Source organism: Malaclemys terrapin, chromosome 1, assembly GCF_027887155.1.
Source record: "Malaclemys terrapin pileata isolate rMalTer1 chromosome 1, rMalTer1.hap1, whole genome shotgun sequence".
Classification (NCBI taxonomy): Eukaryota; Metazoa; Chordata; order Testudines; family Emydidae; genus Malaclemys; species Malaclemys terrapin.
In genome coordinates, this window is record NC_071505.1 from 313,188,885 (window position 1) to 313,196,018 (window position 7,134).

Consider the following 7,134-nt stretch of genomic DNA (forward strand, 5'->3'; position numbering starts at 1 on the left):
AGAAGCTGTCTATAAAACTGGTAACCACTTTCTCTATTTGCCAAGCAGGAACTGCATGAGGCTAGCGCAGGGCCTGTTTGTGTATGTTTGTGAAAGAGAGACTCGTTAAGAGGAATGTATAGCTCTTAATGTATAGCTCTTAATGTCTAACATAGAAATTATGTGCTTAATATAACCCTTTACCACTTGTGTAATTCCTTCTCAATAAACTGCTGTGTATTGAAGATAATTACTGTGGACCTTTTTCCTGGTATGACAGTGATCTGCTCCACCAAGACCCAGTAAAGATCCATTTCAGGGGTAGTAGTGCCCCCTGTTGTCAACAGCTAACACAGAACAAAAATTCCAAGAAGGGAGCGCAAGAAGAGATTATACTAGTGAAGAGAAGAAGAATGGAAGTATTCTTGGGGGGAAAAGGTTTTATCGAGGGATTTAAAGGAGGAGGGAGGGCCTAAGCAAAGCAGGAAATGAGAATTTGTTCCAAGCCTAAAGGGCAATAAATCACGTGCAAAATGAGACAAAATGAGCAGTAAGGCAAAACAAATGGGAGAAATGAAGTGAATGAAGACTAGGAGGCAAGAGATCAGAGACATACACAGGATGCTATTATGTAGGGTTTTGAAAATGAGGTCAAGGAGATGGAATATCAATGCAGAAAAAAGACAAGAAGCCAACAGAGTGAGTTGAGGAAGGGGGTGATGCAGATAATGATAAGAGAGGAAGATAACTTTAGCAGTACAAAATTTAGGAAAACTAGATAGAATAAGAGGGGTAGCTGGAAAAATAACTTAAAATAATCATGTTGCAAGATTACTATAACATAAACCAAATGAGAATTTTAAGTGAGGTTAGTGAGAAAAGAGCAAATCATAGGGACATTAAAGAGCAAGAAGAAGTGATAAAATTTACCAAGAGAATAGATATGGGATAGGAGGAGAAAGAAGAGCTAAAGATCATACCAAGATTGTGAGCCTGAGTTATAGGAAGGATAATGAAGGTGTCAAAGAATGCAGTGGAGAGAATTAAAAAAGAAAGGTAAGAAGTTCAAGGACTTAATCGTGTGTGTATAGTTTCAAGTATCAGAGGGGTAGCCATGTTAGTCTGGATCTGTAAAAAGCAACAGAGAGTCCTGTGGCACCTTTAAGACTAACAGATGTCATGCATCCGACGAAGTCGGCATTCACCTACGAAAGCTTCTGCTCCAATACATCTGTTAGTCTTAAAAGTGCCACAGGACTCTCTGTTGCTGTGTATAGATTGTGTCAATCCATCTCCAGAATCCTTTGTTATATACTCTCCTCCAAACTGAGTGAAACTACAGGGTTGTCAACAATACATGCTCTTGGAATGTTTCCATAAAATTTCCCGAAACCTACAAGTGTATCTTCAAAGTGTATTACAAAGTTTTAAAATTGACAATGGTCCAAAAAATGGATTCCTAAGACTAAAGTATTCTTGAATGACATCTTTTGTTATATGGAGCAAAACAAGAGGCCTTATGAATGACCTGCCTGTGTCTTGCTGATGTGATTAAATTTCCATCTTGCTAATTGTAATGAGGTTCTCTGTTATCAGGAATTTTTCTTGTTACTGTTCCTCAGAGAGACGTCCTGCTACTTTATGTGTTATTGTTATGGCTAATAATATCTGTTTCTCAGGGTAACAGCCAGAAAGAATCTGAAAATCTGACTGAAAGGTATGTAATGGCAGCCTTTTGAAAACTGATGTTGTGGCTATTGAGACTGACTTTAAATAATACTGTTTGGAATTGTAAGCTCCAGTTTAAATGCTCTGGGCTGTAATAGTTTGACTCGACTATATTCTCTCCATGAACTTCTTTGAATTTCTTTACTTTCCAACCAAAAGCCTGAGAGAACAATCCTTCTCACCTTAGTCTGCTGCCTCCTGGAAGAACGACCTGTGTCATGCCACAGCGTCAGCCATCCTAGTTTACAATCTGGTCAAGCATTCCAGCAGTCTGAAATCCAACCACTGAAAAGAAGTGGGACGGCATCTATCATGGACTGTCCAGCCAGCCACATCTAGGAAACACTCCAATAGCCATGGATTTTAAAAAGAGGCTAGACAAACATCTGTCAGGGATAGTCTTACTTACTTACTCCAGTACTTACAGGATAATACTTACTCCTGTCTCGGTGCAGGGGACTGGATTAGATGATCTATCAAGATCCCATCCAGTTCTATATTTCTATGATTTCTATGATTACTAGGTATTCCCAACAAGAGCATTCTTTGTTCATGTTAGTCCAAGTAGCTTTCTGCTAGTTTATGTACTTGTCTTCTGAACAAGGTATGTTCTTGATTATACACAGTTCTTTAAATTTAACATACAGTCTTAAGAAAGCTTAAAGAATTCTTTGACAGTTACACTTAGGGTTTGTTTATTATCTCTGTGCTCACAGACTCGTAGTAAGAATGGCATTACAAGCTGTCGGATTTGACTTCCCACCTAACGAAATAAGATGATCACATCTTACAAATTGAACCGTGAGACAAATTCTGCCTTTAGATGTAAACACACAGCTCCTAATGACATTAACCACAGCTATACAAGCTTATCCAAGGGTGTGTAGCTCTTATTCTAAACTTCCTCGATATTTTGTATTATGTTATCTGTCTCCTTTTTCAAAAGTGATATCTAGAGATCTAATCATTTAGCAGTATTTATAAAGTACCTGTTATTGCGTCAGGTTGAACAACATGATCTAGCAGCTAGGGTGCTGACCTGGGAATCTGGAGACCTAGGTTCTTTTCCTAGTTCTGCCACAGACCTGCTGTCTGACCTTAGACAAATTGCTTCATCTCCCTGTGGCTCTGTTTCCCATTCCATCTATTCTTTGGCTGTCTTGTCTATTTAGATCAGGGATCGGCAACCTTTGGCACCTGGCTCGCCAGGGTAAGCCCCTTGGCGGGCCGGGCCGGTTTATTTACCTGCCGCGTCCGCAGCTTTGGCCAATCACGGCTCCCACTGGCCACGGTTCGCCGCTCCAGGCCAATGGGGGCTGCGGGAAGCGGCGCGGGCTAAGGGATGTGCTGGCTGCCGCTTCCCACAGCCCCCATTGGCCAGGAGCGGTGAACTGCGGCCAGTGGGAGCCGTGATTGGCTGAACCTGCGGATGCAGCAGGTAAACAAACCGTCCCGGCCCGCCAGGGGGCTTACCCTGGTGAGCCACGTGCCAAAACTTGCCAATCCCTGATTTAGATGGTAAGCTCTTTGGGGCAGGGGTGGTTTATCATTATGTGTTTGTACAGCACCTTGCACAATGGTGGGCCTCACTGTCAATTGGGGCCTCTAGGCACTACTAAAGATCAGAATACAAATAATGATCATTATAACTGTGCTGCTTTATTGCTGCCATTTGCAATATTTACATTCCTCCTTCACACCTAGACCATCTTCATTTGTCAACTGTCATGCAAAGCCTACTGTAGGGAAACAAAGTTAATGCTGGTACAGGATACAGAAAATTCAGTATTACCTTTTTAATATCAGTAAAAGAATTATAGGGATAGACACAAATGAGAACCAGAACTAAGATACCTACAACTGAGCTGTGACTACCCTTCGAAAATTTGTTGGTTTTGACACTATCTGACAAAGCCCCTGTCAAAGAGTGTTGTGCTCCCAGGTCCTAGAATGTTCTGGCACAAAAGTGTAAAATCTACTTCCTGCACTGCTTGAGGAAAGGCAGGGGGAAGTGGAGCTGGGGTTGGGTTTTGTTGGGGTTTTTTTTTGGCAAATAAACTATTTGCCAAAAAATGCAGCTTTGAGTCAATCAAAACTGTTCTTGAATTTGGGTCAAATTTGGCAAATAGTCTCAGGCAAAAAGAAAGTAGGGGGCACAATTTCCAAGAAAGTCAAAATGTTTTGTTTTGACTTTTCAATTTGAAACAATGTTTCATTTAGAAATCTAGCTAGATTTAACTTAAAAAACACATAAAAGGTAAAAAACCTGGAATCAAACATTTTATTTCAGATTGAACAAAATGTTTCATTTGACTCAAAACTTTTTTTTTCATTTTGGTGAGAAAAACTATCAATGCAGAGCCACTGAAACTAAATTTTGTTTTGGATGTTTTGGTCACGAAAGTCTATAATTTGCCCAGCTCTAATGAGATTTTTCCAAAGTTGATTTGGTCATGGAGCATAAGAGCTCAAATACTACACAGTGGTGGGAGAGGGGCAGATAGACGTTTCATTACTTCAGCAGTTTCCCTTAGGTAGATAGAGCTAAAGCCCCAGTTCTGAAATTGATAATACTTGAGTGGATTCTTGAACCAGCACAGAGATCCTGAAATTGATCTGACTCTATGCCACTGCAGAAGCCTGCCTGCACATTGAAAATTATAGTAACAGGGACTGAACTGGTAGCCATTTTGTGAAAGCACTGTTTGTATCAATCATTTATCAGATGGAGGAGCTGTGACCCCATTGATTTAATCCTGACACCGCCTGGAGGAAAACAGTTAAGATACCACTGCTTTGGGTTTTGAAAACATGGGTAACAGATTTGGCAAGCCAGTTGCCAGGAGTGGTAGAGAGGAAGAGAATAATTTATACAAATGATTTGCTGTGCTGTGCAAGAAGGGAGGAGTGCAGGACAGGGTAGCAACCTAGAATTTCCCAGTTTCATGGTCCGCAAGTCAATTTACGGATATATTCCATTACTGGAACGCAGGTCCCAGGCTGGTGGCCTAGTCAGGGGAGTATGTCAGAAGGAAAGAGAACATCTGGAAAGACAGAGCAGCCAGAAATGATTTTAGGAAATAGCTTGACTGATTTTGTACAGGACATGGTAATGGTCTTTGGAAGCCTGGAAGCTTTACTGGCCCTGGAGCGTTCCTGCAGCTCTGTAAGCAGATGGTAGCAGATAAAAAGATAGATCAGTTCAAGGCAAGAATGGAGGACCTAAAGAAGGAAAGGTTCAAGAAAGAAAATGAAATAGAAGAGTTAAAGAAAGATAAAATTGAGAAAGACAAAGAAATATCCAACCTGAAGACAGCGCAGATAGTGGGAATGCAAAAGCAAGTGTGTGATAGGGACAGTGAACAAGAGAGCAACAGGCTGAAGCAGGAGGTATTTGGATTGAAACAGCAGACAATGGAGAGTGAAGGACCTGTTAGAACCTTACTGAATGATTCCCAGGATAAGACCCAGGCACATCAAGGGGAATGTAAGAGACAAAGTTGTGCTCTCAGAGCCATCTTGGGAGAGCAGAAGGGAATAGTGGCTGCAATTCAAGGGAGTCATAGTCTGGGAAGGGGGAATGGGTCAGAGGAGGATGCCGACTTGTATCCTTCTTATTATGATGATGAGAGGGATGGTCCCCAGGAGCTTCCTTTTCCCTTGGGCTCTTCTGGGCAGTTCCCGTATGGTCCCTTGCTTGAAACACTGGAAGAATTGGAGATGCCCCCACCCATAGTCACCACAGTGAGAAAGATTGTTTCCCAAGGTGGTAATCAAGGAGGGGAAGAACAGCTAGAGGTCAGGACTTTCACCCCTGACCGGGCTAGAGCCGCAAGGAAATCGGTTGGCCTGTTAAACTGGAGCACAGCCTTGGGATGGTTGGCAAAGATAGCTAGCACCCTGGTCTCACTCTGGCGGATTTGGCGGCAACCCCCCCATTCTCCTCTCAGAGCCAAGATAGGGGCTAGGAGTGTGGGTTCCCAGATGCTTTGGCCCACGGAGCCACACATCCAGATTTGTTGCTGCTGTCTGTATTTTTTCTTAGCTTAGGTTTTCCCTCCTTCCTAAGTCATTCTTCACACACTACTGCTACACGCTACTGCTTCCACTCCCCCTCCTTTTTCTGCTCCCCACCTTCCACTTATTCTTTCTTCTCACACAAACACCTGCCACTTCTTCTTTCTTTTGTGCTTTTGTTTGGAAAGTTAAGGGTTAATGCCACAGCTGAAAGTATTTTACTGTCCTTAAAGATATGGTTACCAAACAATAAGGAATGTTAACTTTGCTACTGATCCTAATTACTGCTTAGAAGCAGTTTTGAGAAAAGTAGTAAATAAACAAAAGAAGAATCTAGCCCAAAGATTGCCTCTTATGTTCATGTGGCTATAAGGGGATCTGTGGCTCCGCATGAAGCAATTGTTTAAAGCAATAGCCCTCCCAGATCAGACTCTAAAGGAAGGCAAGGGCTAAAGGGGAGAAGGGAGACAGGCCCGACAAAAGTTGGGGCAGAGCCCCCGGTCACTGGCAGGTGGAGATGGCTCCTAAGGTACAAGCCAAAGGAAAAAATAGATGGCTTGTCCACTCTGAAACTTTTGTTAAGCCTGGCTGAGCATGAAGGGAAGACCCCCAAGTGCACCTCAATCACCTCCCTGTGGGGAGGCTGGGCATCCCTAGACCCCACCTCCCCCGATAGTGCCAGAGTTGGACACCAATGGGTGGAGGTGAATTTCACAGTTTATGTGGAGTTTGAAGGAGGGGCAGGAAGCTACAGGCTAGCAGCCCTTGAGGCATCTGAAAACTGGAGTGGCTCATGTGGCTCCCAGAAGTCCTAGCAATTGCAGAGAAACACAGTTACAGGCCCCAGTGCTCCACCCCAGATGCAGTAGATCCAAAGGGTGCAGAAGCCAGCCTGAAAGAAACAATTGATGCCTACACACCAGTGAAATATGTACTCACTGGCAAGATTAATAACTGTTATGTGTCCAGCCCCAGCAAGCCCTAAACAAATCAGGACAGATGAATTTGCTCAGCCCCAAGTGGATGCTCAAAGCAAAGTTAAAAGTTCAAGAGCCCCCTCCCTGGGAAAAAAGTAGAGGAATTTAGTTTAAATGTTTAGTGATTCCTCCCACTACATGGGGAGTTTGTTTTGCTTTGTGTTTTAGATTATTAATCGTGTGGATGCTGGAAGATCTTGGACACGATGCACTCCTGTGTGCTGCTTTTGTTGGTGTTTGGATTGCAGACCTGCTCCTTTGGTGGTGTGAATCCAGAACCTCTTGTATTCGTGGTGTGGGGAAACGTCCATAGATGACAGTGGAATGTAAAGTGAACAATACCCTCGATGTCACTACTGATCCCAACATCCTTGGAGAACAAATCCCTCATTTGGGCCCCTTGGACAGAAATGATGCCACTTCAGTAAAATTG